Source organism: Haemorhous mexicanus, chromosome 17, assembly GCF_027477595.1.
Source record: "Haemorhous mexicanus isolate bHaeMex1 chromosome 17, bHaeMex1.pri, whole genome shotgun sequence".
Classification (NCBI taxonomy): Eukaryota; Metazoa; Chordata; class Aves; order Passeriformes; family Fringillidae; genus Haemorhous; species Haemorhous mexicanus.
The window spans coordinates 9,681,377-9,698,635 of record NC_082357.1 but is presented as its reverse complement, the minus strand read 5'-3'; the positions used below and the strand labels follow the sequence as shown (position 1 = coordinate 9,698,635).

Sequence of the window (17,259 nt, the reverse complement as noted above, 5' to 3'; positions counted from 1 at the left end):
TCCTGTGCAATGATCCTGCAATAACAGTTCTAATATTACTCACTTTCTTGGAAATAGCTCCTTAATTATAGAACAGCTTTTCCTTCCAGCTCAGTAAAATGGAACAACAAAAGTAATTAATAAGGTATGTAAGAGCAACACACAACAAATGCAGTCATTTGGGATGGTCAAGGCCACTGGTTTATGTCCTATACACATAACAGACTGTAGCAACAGGACTACAAAGAAAAGTTCAGCTTGAGAAGAGAGTTTTAAACACACATTTGGAACAGAGCTTCTGTTCAAATCCTAATAATGAAATATATTGATTATTTCAACATCCACTGGTTAAGCTCCTTTCCTTTTAGGATCCAAATCATAACGAACTCCAAATGGCGACAGACCTTGTTAGACAAGAAGTAATTATGGCAAATGATTTCATTTAGCTACTCCAGATACAAACATGATTAAATTACTTTCAGTTTAGGAAATGACAGTCTTCTGTTGAACAAATACCAGACTTCAATATGTTTACCTGCTTATTCTCCTCATCAGAAAGCAGCCCACTCCTAAAAATCTCTTGCATGTGAATAGGGGTAGGATTCTTTTTGCATCAAACCTTATAAACACATGTCCCTACATTACATCTTTGTCTTACACGTTTACTCCAAGATCCTATACCACAGAGAATTAATGACTACACACACACTATGTACATAAATACACCACAAATATTCCAACTAGTTATCTGCCAAAAAAAAAATAATACTGCTACCTAATGTTGATTATAAAAAAGGCAAACCATATATTATCACTCTCTTAGTTAGGAAGCACACTCTGAGATCCTTAAAGCATTTCTGCAGTATTGTAGATGAAATTACACTGCAGCTTTGCAGAAGCAGTACTAGTAAGAGATGCTAAATTTTAACTCTTTGCTGAAGCAATACATTTTGGTACCTCTCACCTTCACTGGAAATACTAATCAAACCTCAAAGAGAAAGTAATCTTGAAGCAGTAACTATTTAGAACTCATAGATGGTGTTGCTTTTTCTTCAAGCTGAGTTACAAAACCTCTGGATTAGCCACTGCCACGAGCCCTTCCCAAATCTGCACACCAGTGAGTGGTACTGCAGTTTCTTCTCCCCTACTCTACCATGCAGTGAAGGCTCCTTGGGACAGGTTTGGAATATCTGGAACAACTGAAATTGCTTTTTTGGAATCAACACGAATTGTAACAGTTTTCTATGCTCAAGCAACCCACAAAAAAAAGAGAAATCAAACACCTCAGTGTTTTCCTACAGCACCCAAATACTGTCTGCTGTATTTTCCTTTCCTCTGATCACAGGCACAGCAGAGACAAGCCTCACAGTATAATTAATGATGCTGTTAGACAGAAAGGAAAAAAGCTAAATGGAGTCAGACCACATTTTGCATTAGGGAACAACATCAAGTATTTAGCTGCCACATACTAGACAAGCACTCTGCTGGAAAAGAAGATTCTGCACTTGAAGAGGACTTATATAAAAGTGGACATTAATGCAACATCTTTAAACAACGGTATTTAAATATCAGAGCCAAAATATTTCAGTATCTTTTGACAAGAGTAAAAGAGTCAGGATATAACTGAGTGGGAGTTACAGTACTGCTCAACCTCTAGAAACTCTGGGTATAGACAGTATTTTTCTTCCCCTCACACTATCAGCACAGAGGGATGTGTGACTCACCAGGACCACTCCCAAGTGCACTGTCCTGTACCCACATGAACTGGCCTCTGTGTGATTCTAAAGATGTTTGCCTCATTATCATCCTTCTACTGGTCTCTATCACTGCCTCTCTCCTCCAGTGCTGCTCTTTATGCTGCAGAAAACGTGTCAGTGGGAAACTCAATGCACCAAAAAAAAGTTTCTGAAGAGATTTCATGTGGCATTACAGCCTGGAAGGTGTCTGCTCCAGGAGGCTGCGGGACTTTATAGCTACTGTACCTGCTGTTTCAACTCTGTGTCTTAAAACAAAGGCTAACTGTATTTCTAGATTTCAATTAAGGCTTTTGAAATATTAACATAGGAGGGTAACACACAATGCTAGATTAAAACATCTTCACAGTCCCAAGCAAACACTGCAGGTACATGGTAAGAGATGATCTGCTCTGGCAAGACCCCTCCCAAGGGACCCTTTTGCCCCCAGCAAACACTTCTTTTTCAACCCTGTGTTCACATAATCCTCCATACAAAATAACTCATGGAGCACGTATTATGCGTTAGTTCGGTAAAACAAATTTTCTAGCTGTCCTCTCTGAGTCACTTCTGGGTTGTTTTTTTTTTTCTTTCACCAATCTAAACACAAAGCAGACAGGATGGGAGGAGTTAGCATGAACATTTAAATACTAAAAAAGAACAAAAGCATTTCAGTACAGTGAACAAGCCACAGCTGCAGCATTCTTTCATGCTATCTTCTAATCTTTAAATAAAGACAATGTTCTAATGTAAGTCATTTCTGTGAAATCTTTTAGCTTACAGGGAGAGCATTTCCTTTTTCTAGAACTTCAGACCTTCAGGTACTACTAAAGAGAAAGTCAATATACTACTGATATTTTATTAATGAAGAATACAGTTATTGAAAATACAAATCATATTCTTGGCCAAACAGAAAGAAACACACAACACCATATATGTTGCAATACTACTCCTACTACCAACAGAAAAAAACACAGAAAAATATTTCATATATTCCAACTTGGCCCATAGAATTTAATTCCTGTAACTGAACTATATGTACTTAAATGTACATCTGTAATGCAACACTTAATGGAACACACTTTTAACACAGTTCTGTTTACTACACCATGCTAGGGAAAACAAACAAACTGCATCTCAGCACAGAAATCAGTGTATTGTGCATCAGCTGTGATGTCGCTTGGTTAAGTAATTCTCCACTATGGACAGCTCAAGCACAATATCCAAAGAAGAACATTATCCCACAACTCTCAACATTAAGCATTTTTGAGCTAGCAAGTACCAAAAAACTCAAAATTTTAAGAGATTAAGAAAGAACTACAAGAGATCAGCTTGCAAAGAAAGTTCCCACAGGTTAGTGAAAACCAGGAACAAATCCCATAATAGGAAACAGAAACCCAGTACTTTCCAAGTCCATGGTCATGATACTGTCCTCTTTCTCAGTAGCAAAATTTAAATCTTTTCCAACTCTCCAGCAATAAGAAGCAAACTCCTGTGTTTAAATTCACTCATTAGCCTTTTGATTGCCAGTCACCAGCCAAAGTCTAAAGCAACCTCACTTGACCCCTTCAACTGACTGCAGAGTTCAGTCTCTCAGGAGGACACAGTAAAATATCCACAACCAGCAGAAAGCAAACATCTAACAATATCTAACACAGACAAAACTTACATAACCCCACTTACAATGCAATACAACACCCTGACTCTCTTTGCTCAGCTAACTTCTTAGTTTGATAAAGATAAACATTTTCCTTCTTCTGTGTCAGTCACAAATTAGTGGCCTTCAATATTTGCATTCCAAGCAAAAAACAATTAGATGGAATTTAATTTTGCTGCAGTTGAAACATCTTGCAAGTGTAAAGATATTTACACAATGCAAGGCTTTAAACTAAACAAACCTTTCCTTACTCAGACACAAAATGAGTAGACATGTTTCTTCTGGCCTTTAAAATAATATACATTCATCTCTGAGAACAAATCTGATTGTCTCAGAACATTTGCCTCAACGGATATTCTCAGGCTGTTCTCTCTTCCTTTCCCCCTACATGTTCCCTTTCTTAAAACTCGATTACAGGAACATTTTCCAGCTTTCAGACAAGATGTATAAACAATGCTCCAACCACTTCTGGCTATTAAAAATTCCATAGAAGTTTTCGTAGGAGGACATCCTTCTGAATAGCAGAAACAAACTGTATCTACACTAAATTCCACCAGTAAAACCAGCTGGATTTGGCTGCTCCCTGAACTACCTTACTATGTGAATCTGCTATTTAGCACTGCTGAGCATGTTCCAGCATAGGAGCAATGATACTTCCATTAAGGGGGGGAAATAATCCTGTACACAATATCCTTTCACACACAAAAAAATCACCAGTTGGTGGTATGAGGAATCTAGGACCGAATCCATGGCTTGCAGAGTTATTTTGAGTTTTCAATCACAAGGGACTCTGTGGCCAGAAATCACATTAGTGGCCAAACCCAGAAGAGAACCTCCAACGCACATCCATCATTTGCATTGTTTAGCTGTTGGAAATCACACCATCACAAGATGTTCCTGAAAACATTTCTTTTCTTTAGGATAAGTGCATACTTTGCAGGAAAGTTACAGTAAAGATATTATCATTTGGTGCTTCTAATAATAGGGGGGGGAAACCCTAAAAATATGAATATTATTACCACATAAAAATACATTTTCAGGATTTTAGAGAAAATTGTTTCCCTCTGACCTACTACACCTTCGAGATTTTTTTCCTTTCACTTCTGCTGCAAAGCAGGTTTATTATATCAGTGGTACATACTTGTGTAGTTCTTTTTTAAACAGACAACAGCATAAAAATTGGAAATATGAAATACATTTATTGTTCCATATAGAAAAAGCCCAGCAGGGTGACAGTACCATCAAGCGTGAAATCATCTCTTGTAAAAAAACAAACAGTATTTCTTATAGTCCACAAGAACTACTTCAAATAAGGCAAGACTAGGTTTGTGTTCTGGCCAGAAACAGCCCTACATAATTTGTTAATCTGTTAGTTTCTCTAGTCAAGCAGAAAGCAGGCAGCTGCAAAACTGCAAAATCAGGGTCCAGATAACACTGATCTGAAAGGAAGGAAAATTTTACCTGCCTCCCAAAAACCATCTTACTTCAGATATCCCAACTGACATGCCCTGCCATGGTACCTGCAGAGGTTTCTGTCTATGGAGTACAAAAGGCAGAGGAGTCAGCAGCAAGAGCAGATGTGTTTTACAGACTGTGAGCAGAGAACACGAGCACCAACAGCTGTGCAGGGGAACAGGACTGGAGAGGCTTCCCAGAGCTCTCGCATGAGCTGCTAATCCTGCCCGGGAGCCATGAGCTGCCCTTCTTAGCGGTACCACAGCACAGAGGTGCTTCCCAGCAACTTCCCATCCTCACCTTCCTCCACACATATACCCACTGAAACAGATACAGACAGATATACTCCACAGAAACTGCAGAGGCACCTCCCTTGCTTTTTAGCTCCTCATTAGGCCTCTAACACAGATACTGGCCATTAGAAAGCAGGGTGCGTTTAAGTTAATAAGTTTGTTTTTTTTTTACTGTCCGTGCTCTTTATTTTCATGAGCAGGCAGTGTTGAAGGTCATGATTATATTATACTGACCTCCTTTAATTCAATAGTGTGTCTTATTTCAACGTTTTTATGTACTTCCATTAGGAAACCAAATGTTTTGCAGCAACTAAATGAAAGAACCACTTTCAATCACATAAAGGAGCATCACTTGCGGAGAAAGAAGAAAAAACACACAGGGACAAGGTCTGAGCAAGATTTCACAGGTAATGAGTTGGCTCCTCTATGTGTCCCTTCACTGCTTTGCCATTCAGTGCCTGGACCCTGTTGTTTCTGAGTTGTTTCTTTCCCCAGTTCAGCAGGACAAATGGTTTCACCAAGGGACCACAGAATTGCCCAAGACAACAAAACAGGCACAGCAGAAACTCCTGGCAGCACAAAGGTACAGGGGACAGCAAGCCCCTTGAGGTCAGCCAGTCCTAAAACCAGCTTAGCTCAGCCCCAAAACCCCACCCTTACAGGCTGTATTCTCTAAATACTAAAAGTAGTTCAACCTGATATTAATAATAGATAAGCTTGGATTTCCTTTCAGAAGCATTTTTCTTTTGAAGTCACTCCACTCTTGCTTCAAATCAGAAGATGCTTCTAGGCCAACGTTTCTTTCTAAAATATGTAAATACAAATTACTGAATATGAAAAGAAAGCTGAGTTTAACTTAACATTTTAAGTCTCTTACCCAAATACATTAATACTTGCATTAATAATATAAAGTGTTAAAATATGCATATCCATGCATATTTAAGAAGTGCTGAAAAATTTTATGCCAGCTAATGTGGAAATTAAAAAAGGAGATGCTGGCCACACTGTAGGGGTGTGTGTTTCAGAGAGGGCCATGAACAGATTAGCACAGATACAGGAAATACTATCCAACATAATATGTGCCTTCACCAGCATCAGTTACCAATTACTATTCAGGAATTCTGGTGAATCACCATTCTGATTTCAGTGTTACAGCTCCACACTGTCACATTATCACATCTTAACATCACAGTCCTCTTCCAACATGGAAAACAGTAACGTTGAAGTAATGTGGGACAAATGCAATGCTGTGCTGTGCCAAGCACTGTAAGTAAAAATGCACAGTCTTGTATTGTCCTGCTGCCTTAGGGACAGTGGGGCCATCTATACTGCCTTAAAATTCTCTTACTCTGCTTTCAGCTTTTTAACAAAATGATTGCATCTGATTTCTTTTCTGTACAGCAAATAATGAGGGAGGGTGATCAGAGTCAGCTTTGTGTAGTAATACCACCATTATAAATACAGATATCAATCCTCCAAAACAAAGTGGCCTCAAGCTTTTTCTTTACATTGCATCAAACCAACAAAATACTGTCAAACAGAAACAATTTTTTCCCCCCCTCCTCATTATGTATGCTGCAAGGCAGAATCTCACAGATAAATAATTTCAGGAAAGCTCAGTAATAGTTTTCTCCTTGTGGAGCATTTGTATGTGCAAAACTGGAGAAACAAATGGGGAACTTAGGTAGTGCCATAGCTGAAATCAAACGAATTTTCTCTGATGTTTGCATTTGAAAGCCTTTGCTTACAGTACATTTTATTTATAGTATGCATTAACACAAATTTAGTCTTTACAGAGTGGAAGTCTGCAAATTCTGAATTTCTTTAGTACACTTTCATGGCAAGATTCAGGTCACAAAAAAATTTAGCACCCCCTGAGGAAGAGGATGATCCAGCAATAACACATGGGGAGACCATGGATAACAGCTGATAGCACATTATGTATCCACTGGCAATGCAGAACAACAGCCACTTTTCAAGTGGGAGTCTTGGGAAGGAAATCAGGGCTCCCCCTCAACACTATATAGGAGGTGAAAGGAACAGATCACCATGCCAACTATGCACAGCATAGCTAAGTGTCACATTAGAGATATCATGTCTTTAGCTGAAACCCTTCATTCACTACAGAGCAAAGAAAGGGCAGCAAAAGAGCAGTGGATTTTGCTTGCCTGCAGCAAAAAGAGAAAATTCTGAAATTTAAATGTGTAGATGCAATAGCTTTTCACAAGTAAGACCTTTTAAGCCACACAACAGAAGCAGGATATGCCTTTTAACTTGGGGCATTTCTGGTTTTGCCTAACACAACTGCAGGGTATTACTAGACAGAATTATACAAAGAACTGGATGGAAAAGACTGGATGGTCCCATGACCAATTTCTATGACAGCACAGCTCACTTCTGATTGAGCCAAGCATACAGGCAATACTGACAGAAATTTAAAAATACTTTATTTTTAAGCTACTCTTCAGATGACCAGCACAGGAGAGTGGCTTGCTCAGACTGCTGATGGAAAATGGAGGGAACAAGTGGGAACCCATACAGATTGGGAAGCTGGACAGCCTGAAGTACTGCAGCCACTGCTCAGGATTTGGTTCTGTGGTCACTTCAGTGCTTTTGGGATGACTCCCAGCAGCACTGCAGAGTGTGAGGCAAAGCTTAAACTACTGACAGGAAAAGAGCAAATACTCCTCTGTCAACTTCTTTTCCTTGTCAGTCAGGAGAGGACTTTTCCTCCCAACCATCCCAAGGAGTATGTGTGGATGAAAAGGAAAGCAGGGACACTTCATCTCCCACGGGTACATGACTTCCAGTAGTCCCTGTGAACAACTGGTCTAACCAGACATGTCCTGCTGCCAATCTAGACTTCTTTCATCTCCAGCATCCAAGCAACTCAGACCAAGAAAGGGGCAAATCCTTCTGAAAGCAGAGGTCATTTCATCACATTCTGCGTGAGGAAGAAGCAAACAAAAACACTGATTCCTTTGGCTTTTGAAATGGTATGAGAAGGAAAACAGAATAAGACTGTAGCAACATGTTTCAGCTTTACCCTTACAGAAGGGCTGTGTTTCCCCAGCCATCCAGAGTTACTGGGAAGAGGAAGTGGTTGGCTGGCAGGTACCTACATTTTTTCCTAGGACAGATCTTGGAAAATAGACTTGAAAAGCAAACACACCAGAGTTGTAGCAGACATTCCTGTCAGATCCATTTCGAGGAGTAGCCTGGAAAATTGACAGGAATGCTTCTGAGCAGCTGCAGGGGGGTCCTGGAGCCCAGACCCTGTGGTCAGCCGCCAGCAATACCCCAGATCCTGCTCAATATTCAGGCACAGCTCATCAGACCTACCGTGTTCCCAGCAAAACAGCTGGGCTCAGACAGGCTTTCTGTCACAAATTTCCAGTAACATCTCCTCTTGGCAATAAGGGATCTGCTCACAGCACTGCACTCATCAGTGAGGAGCATTAGCCGTTACTTGGGATTGCCGGCTGTTTCTAAAGCACGCAATCCAATTTTCAGAAAAAAGCAAGGCAAAGTTGATTTTTCCCCTTCCCCCTTCCTGCCTGACACAGTTCTGGAGTTAGATTTCAGAACAGTATTTATTGCAGAAGCTTTCTATTTATTCATTTTCCAAGATCGGTTGCACAGTGAAGGAGGTGGAGCCACGGAGGGATTTGAAAGCAATCTTCCTTCCCTGAGGAATGTCTCCAAAGGCAGCTATGGAGTGCCACACAGGACTGCTCATCTATCAAGTAACTGCTTGAGCAGCATTCATATTCACCCAAAAGAAGACTCCAGAATGCACAACTCTGTGCACAATGTGATGTCTGACGTTGTGTAAGCCTTTGAAATTCCTGCAGTCTCCTCCAAAAAAAGTAACCGTGGTACCTGCTATGGAAACCACTGAGCTCTAGTACTTGGAGAGAAATGCACTACAGCTAATACAGTACCTTGCTGCTTGGCTATCTCAGGCCTGAAAGGCTCCAGTTTCTTACTGTTACATCAACAGGCCCATTGGTCACATTGCCTGAAGTCTGAGAGGGCACAGAGAGAGTCAGGAATTTACTCACAGATTTGTTGGTAAAGGAATAGCAAAGCTTCATTTAAGACTGTGAAACATTTTCAGATTCCTCAGAAAAGAGTACACACAGCTTTTGTGAATTGTTGGTTGCCATCATACCATGAAACAATTATCTTGACAGGTCACTAATTCAGATATAAAAGAGGTTTTTATCTGGCCCACTGATAACAAGTCTGTTGGATGGATCCACTTACCGTAAGGTCAAACCCCTGGTCTCTCATTCTTTCCTTGGCAAAAGCCCATCAGCAGTCATACCAAATCTGCCTCACCATGCTTCCAAAATAGAGCACATTCAATATCTGCTGAAATTCTTCTAAGTACAGACATAAGTTATATGTTACAAAAAGAAAGGTTTTTCATACTCCAGGCAGACCTCCTGGCATTCTGATCAAAAACTCATTTGAATAAATACACTATTCCTATTTAAACTTTCCCCAACTGTTTCAACTAAATCTGCTGAAATATTACATTGCCCTTTCTAAGCTGTTTTCTCTGCCCCTTACTGGCAAATTCCTGCATTCCTTCCAGAGATCAGTGAAAAATAATCTGAACACATAATCTTTTGTACTTTATTTTCAAGTAACTAAGTCATTTTTCTCAGCTAAGTACCTAACAAGAAAAAAAAAATCATATCCATACAACTTCAAAGATCTAAGCAATTTAGTTGTATTACTCTCAGCGTCTCTGAGACTCAGCATTTTCCCTGAAAATGTAAGCAACTAACTGGGATTTTACCCTCAATCTTGTTTTTAAGTCTACCAGCTCCCACTGCTCCTAATAATAAACATTTTTTCTAAGATTTCCACTTCATCCTGTCATGCTCAAATACTAAGTATTTTTGTTGACTAGGAAACAATTAAGTAGGACTACATGTTTAGTTCTGTGACCCCCTCAACATAGCACAAAAGGTAACAATAAAAAATATCACTTCCTAAATGGGTAAAACCTAGAGGAGCAAATCCTGATTTTTCACCTGCACATACCAGTTCCATTGACAGTGTGGTCAGATGTAGCCTCTGCTAAACACCTTTCCAAAGAGGTAGTGCCTTCAGAGCAGGGCTCTACCTGCACAAGCTTTCATTATATAAAGACAAACTTTGTGTAAGACCGAAAAAAATCTGACTCACATTAACATACTTGCAATTATCCTAAATTTGCCTTAGGGCAGCCAGAAATACCAAGCTATAACTTCTGTTAAGCAGTCTGCAGCAACAGTGTCTGCAGCTCCACTGACACAGCTGACATACTGAGCAGTGGGAAAACCTCCTAGTGCAGTTCAGAAATTCTTCTGTGTATCACAGACACAGACAATGCAGCAGTGAGTACAAACCACCTGGAGAACACCATCCACAGGTAAACTCCTGATTGATTAAATGAACACTGAAAGAAGTGGTTGGTAATAAAAGAAGTGGCACTATTAAGCCTAGATTTTGTTTCCAATAATTCTGACATACATCTACACAGACAGCAGTCTACAGTCCACTTGATAATCATACAAAAACTACTTCTAAAAGATTCTTCAATCATAGCATCTATTCTACATTTTTAAATGTCTTAATAAAGTGTATCTTGAAACTTTGTTGAAGCATTTGAAGCTCAACCAGAACACCTAAGTGCCATACTTAACTGATCCTGCAGATGTTTAATCAGGATCTCCAAATGTCCAGAAGCTGCTTCTGAAAAATTACATTCTGGTCCTTTACAGAAGAAAGGTCAACAAAAATAAATTATAACAACTTTTAATCAGGCTACTAAATTCCATTAGATCTGCAAGTATTTTGTCACAAAGTTTTCAACTGATAAAACAACTGGAAGCATCCAATTTTTCTTTTTTTAAATTCTTCCACATTCTTTGTACCTCAAAGCAATGTCTTAACATACACTGAAGAACCTCAAAGCACAATTGATTACAAACTAACTATGAAAGTCCAGCCATCCTGCATTATCCTAGCTAACAACTTATGAAAATATAACCTTACCATAAATTTTCCATTTTAAATGCCAAATTGGTCACTAATGAAATCTAGAAATACTTTATACTGATTTAATGATGATGTACAAGCTTTCACTGAACCCTGCAGCATGCAACTTTGCACGGCACACATAATATGCTCGTACTAAATAGATGACATATTTTCCATTAGAAACAGCAGCAATGGAAAATGACAACTTATACAGACCCACAGAATATAATCACAACATTGTTCACTAATGCCTGCCACCACTGTTAACTCTATCCCAGAAAGTCTCGAGAGGAAGCTAGATACAGTACCAGAAGCTGATGAACTTCCAGCTGTAAGGGGGTGGGAGAGAAAGGAAGCAGACTGATTAGTTGAATAGATTTATTGTAAGCACATATTCTATGCTAAAACCCTGTATCTGCTTCAACATACACTTTTTGGAGTCATTTGACTGTTCACAATTCAAATACAGGAAAATGCTATCAGACTAACATGTGTTTGTTCAGCAGGAAGCCCTTTATTCAAAATGTAAAACGAGGTAGTGAAAAGCCAAAACTTGGCTAGAATTGTTGTACTATTATTTCTCCAATGTGAGAAGGACCTTTTGATGTTCTCCCATCACATTAGAAAAATCAGATCTCCTAAGTCCATATGAGCTCCAGAGAAAAACACAATACAGTAATAGTTGCAGTGCAGTGTTCTCTCCCTCTCCAAGATGCAAGACATAATCATACTACTTTCTTCAACTTAGCTGGCAGATTTTATTCTCAAGCCACAAATATTTTCTTCATTTTCCTTACAGTGTGTCATGAATACAGCCAAAACATCCTAAAGCAAATCTGTAAGCCAAGTTTCTCATTCTAGTTGCTGTATTTTAATGGTCTTTGACATTGGCAGAGTCTACATAAAACCAATTTTGCAAAATGCACTGGAAGTTGATCTGCACTTCAAGAAAACAATTAACTGAGATTCCTTTAGGCTCTTCACAATTCACATAAAGAACACAGCCTTTAAAAATTGGAAGAACTCTGACTACCATTCTTACTAATCAAGAATAAAATGTAGTACTGGTTATTTAATCCCTGCAAATGTCAAAAAAAAAAAAAAGGTAAAGCAAATTATTTGCATGGTATTAATTTAAAATATTGTATGCAAAAGGAGGACATCACAGATGTTTTTGCATAGCAATTGGTTTGTGTTAGAAGTGTTCTGCCTTCTAAGCACAGAATTTGTCCACATTTCACTTCCACTCTGAAGCCAGAGATCAGCTCCTCAGCTCAGGAAGGAAAATAAGTTGTTGCTGCTGTTCTGTTGTAGCGCTGAGGGGCAAAATGCCAGGCTATCCCATAGCCAACAGACCCACTACAAATCTTCATCCTTTCTTTTTTCTTTTTCCTCAAAAAATATTTAATATTAACAGCCAATTACAGCACATGGAAAGAAATGCAGAATCCAGGTTATGCTTGAGACAGTAATTATGTTTTAAAATTCATGTTACTGTCAGTATTGATGGATATAACTTACAATATTTGAAGTATCTTTCAGTCAATCAGGACTTATAATTTGTATACTATTGTTATTAAACTTCTTAAATTAGAGTAGTGTAATTACAAACTGATTGAGTAATGACAGTCAAAATTAAAGGCTTGGAGTAACAGTAAAAGAACTCTGAAATTCAGGCTGCTATTTGATGGACTCCCTTAGCAAGTTAAGTTCAGAATGAAGATTTGGAAAGGAAGTAGATACCTAAAAGACAGAGTTGGAAGCACCAAATAAACCAAAGGCAAACCAAATTCTATAGAAATATATTATGCTTCTCCCCTTCTTACATCCTTAGGATCTGTAAAACAAAAACCAGCAAAACACAGCATAAGTGAAATTAATAAAACCAAACCTGTTGATCTACTCCATGTTGTAGCATTATATACTGCATCAATACTGTAAAAAAAGTAAAGAGACTAAAAACCTTGTACCATGAATGAGAAAACAGAATCTTCTTCCATTAAGTAATTTGAAAGAACAGGCACCTTCCCATTCCAACCAGTTCACTTCATTTCTGTTTAAAAAATTAACCAAAAACCCTGAAACGACTTAAAGTCTACAGCAAAATCTGAAGGCGTTTAAGTATTTCAGGATGGGATTTATGGCAGAGCTCTGAAATGGATACTCCTAGTTCCTGTTGCTTTTACTGGAATACTTTTATGGAGAGTCACTTTTTTCCCACCCTACCCTTTTCCTTTACTGAATTTCCACACAATAACTTAGATCTGACCATCACCGGACATCTGAACAACAATAAAAAAAGTTACAGCTGGGTCCTGTATTAGTCCCAGCTGCACTGGATCTTTGGCTGCCTTCAGAAAACAAGACAGCCAATAGGAAAACAGTAGGAGAATTTCTTTTAGCAGCTTACCTTCAAATAAACTGGTTTTTCGTATGCTACTACAACAAACTATTTCACTACTCAATGTAAAAGGTGTTATTCTTCCTATTTTTTACCTAATTTCAAAAAAAAAATTAAATTAAAATAAATTAAAACTTCCTTCTTCAAAAACTTTTACTACGAAATGCCAGAAAATAATCATCTCCATATGCTCTTTCAAGTCTAACATACCACAACGGATTGATCTGCCAAGTCCACCCACCCACAGACTCTATAAACTTGAGAGTATTATTTGTATTTAATTTGGATTACCAATTTCACCCAACCTTTCCCCTTCATAACATAAGTTACTTTTCTAAGCTTACTTACTCAGGTAGAAGATACAAAAGGAAAATAAGTTTTCAGCTAAATAAGAACAATACCATAATGTATACTCTCTTTACTTTGAGTATCAGTGAATTCACAGTGGAAAGACTTGAACCAGTCTTTTTTTTTATGTTTGCTCTTATAAAATATCACCTAATCTTTTAAAACATTCATGTGATACTATGTCATTTATTGGTACAAGACCAAGACTAAAAACACTGCAGTCTTTCCAGCTTACATTGCACAAAATGAGAGTGAAGAAAGTTACATGTATTCTTATTAAAAAAAAAAAAAATCACTGGGAGTGGGGAAGCTTCCGCTCAGATATTTAAAAAAAGAAAGTTACTATATTTAATGCACAAAAATCCACTTCCTATAGCCAAAAAAATAATCAAATCCATATGCTCCATTCATCTATGCTTGCTGAAACATGTACAGCAAACTGAAATGTCAGCTGCCTAGAAAGGCTGATCACACATAATACACAGAATACAGGCTTTAGACTCAGCCTGAGATTCCCACAATTCTGAGATTGCAGAATTAATCAGCAACATCTACACAAAGAATAAACTACTCCCATATACCTGGAACTTTTTAATCTCTCCTTTCTGTGACTACAAATGTTTTCCTAGACACAAGAGCCAATTCCTTAAACTTTGACTAGCCTTGGCTACCAGTATCAACTTCCACTTACGAAATGGTTAATCTGCAAACAGCAAATCAAGGATGACAGCAGCACAACTGATAAGAGATGGTGGGAACACGTGTACAGATACTCTCCCTGTCCCCAGATGAATGTTGGATGCTGCTTTAAAATGCTGCTACTACATGATACGATAGTTTTAATGACTAAAAGGGTATGGTAGGTCAGAACAGCAGAAGAGGAAGTTAAATAAAAAGTCTATAAAGTAATACAGTTGCTTTTGAGTCAATGAACATACACTTCCATAATAAGGACTACTCATTTATGCATTTACATGACAGATATCAAATGCAAAGTGAGTTTTCCCCAATTAGTATACACTGGGTTTACTAAATGAAGATTATAGCAAGGATTATTTCAACTCAGTAAAGGTTCTTGAAGGCAAACAAAGTGCTTGTTTTGGGTGGCTACCAAGCAGAACCCTTTCAGTTAAAAGAAAAGCCATTTAAAAAATTGAACCAAAAATTAAAAAAAATTTAAAGGGAGAACCACAAAGCAGTAGAGAGGTGTCCATTCATCTACCCCACGCAGTGAAGTCCAGAGATCCATTCACAGATCTGCTACAATGGCCCATCAGCAGGCAGGGTTTGCACACAGCAGCTCCTGCCTGAATCAGAGCCAGAGGAGCACTGCACATGCACAAGAGAGGGGCCAGGTCCTTCTGGTCTCTCAAGAAAGACTGAGAATGGTCCTGTGCAGGATCCAGCCCTGTACTGTATACACGAGGAGTTTCATGGTCAGAGAACATATCTGACTTGCAAAGTTATTCCCCAGGAGTGGAGTTTCTCCTTAACAGAGCCACCATCTCTTCTTACAGCCACTGTGGTTTAACCTCAACTTCCTGGGAAAACAACTTTCCTCCACATCCCCTGGCTGGGCAGCTACAACAGCAGAACAAAAATATGCAGCAGCTTTACAAATTCAAAGATTTCATTTGCAAGTGGTCGAAGCTATACTCAGAGTACAGGGCCTGGTGGGAAAATTCCTCCTCGGTGCAACAGAATGACTGGGCAGGAAGTTCATTAGGACAAACCTACTTGAGTAAGAAAGACAAAAAAGAAAAAAACTTACTTGGAATCCAACTGCTGAATATAAGAAACACTGCCTCAAGCAACCACAATTCCTTATTTTTTAGTTACTAATGCAACTACAAATACCCTTTTTGAGAATTCCCCCTCCCTTGTAAGTAAGGCAATGGGATTTGTTTATGTCAGAATTTGACTCTACAGACAACACTGATTGTGAGCTAAACAAGGACCTTATTAAGGAACATGATATCTACAGTACATGAAAGCAAAAATGTAACAGCAAATAGACTCTTGAATACTTGGAATTCAACAAGAAAACAGCATCAATGGTATTTTGCAATATGAATCAGATATTAAAACAAAAATAATTAAAATCTGCATTCTAGAAGTTACGCTAATGAGGCAGTTGTATAAAAACCTTAGAGGTGACTCATGAAGAGATTATATCTCACAGCTCCTCTTAGAGAAAACAGTGTGAGGCAGCTCCCTTACTTGCATATGCTAATTTTTTCAGCATTTTTTTGTGCATGCATGTGTGTGAGAACAAGAGTGAGCACAAGAGACATTGGCCACATTTGTTTTCCTACCCATCAGCTCCTTCTGCCAAAGTACACCTTGCACAGCACTCAATTTCCATCTCATTTGACTAAGCAGAAGATGTTTCTACAAGCTGTGTGAGAACTAGCAGCTGGATAGAAGAGCCACCAAAACTAATTCCCACAGTAACTGTTAGCTTCTTCCATACCCTGAGATAGATCAGCAGACTCACAGTTCATAATTTTCACATAGCTTTTTTGTTTTCTTAAGACACTCAACATATTTCATCTAAAAAAATCAACACTGGTTTCTCCTTTTTTTATTAAGAACTTACATTAAAAAATCCAACCAACCCCTTGGGCATGACAGCAAAAGCTAGATCTGAATTCAGATTCAACCTTCGCAAATGGACCAATCTTAGATTCTTGTTGAAGAATTTTCTTATGGAATTCAGAAGAATTGTTAGTAAAACCAATAAAATCTATCCTCATTGGGACACTTTCCATTATGCTGCTAAATAACATAATCAGTTTCAGTTCTTCTATACACCTGGCATAAGATAACTTTTTTATAATAAACACCTGAAAATGAGGCTAATCACACTAAGAATGCCAAGCTGTTGAAAAATTAAATCAAAACACCTTCAAATCCTAGATGAGATTATGATTTAGATTTCCCAAGGTTCCAGCATGCAACATTTCCTGTTAACTCCATGTGATCCTACTGAATTTGTCAAACACATTTTTTTCCCTAGAAAATAGTAGATAACATTAGTGTTTGCCTTTCAACATGTCAACTTTGACTGGAAAACCTACCCACTTATATCATACCTATTTAAAAGCACATACCAGAAATTGAATGAAATTGTGGAAGTAGCTATGCATCACTTTATTTTCCTTAAATAAAACTTTGTATTAGCAAATAATGTGCTTAAAGAACCTCAGAAAGTAATGAAATAAATGTGACACAGATGTTCACCAAAAAAAAAGAAAAAAAAGGAAGAGAGAGAGAGAACAAGAATGTTTTTACTTCATAGCAACCAAATAGGTCAAGCTATTTCCTTCTTCAGGCAAATCTCAGAGGACTACA

The 17,259-nt window shown here is 38.3% G+C and overlaps 1 protein-coding gene across 1 annotated transcript in view; it reads right to left on the bottom strand.

The window, feature by feature from the left end:
• The window catches only part of CYTH3 (cytohesin 3), a 49,024-nt gene that overhangs the window by 24,955 nt on the left and 6,810 nt on the right, over positions 1 to 17,259 (bottom strand). The gene's annotated exons all lie outside the window — the stretch shown is intronic.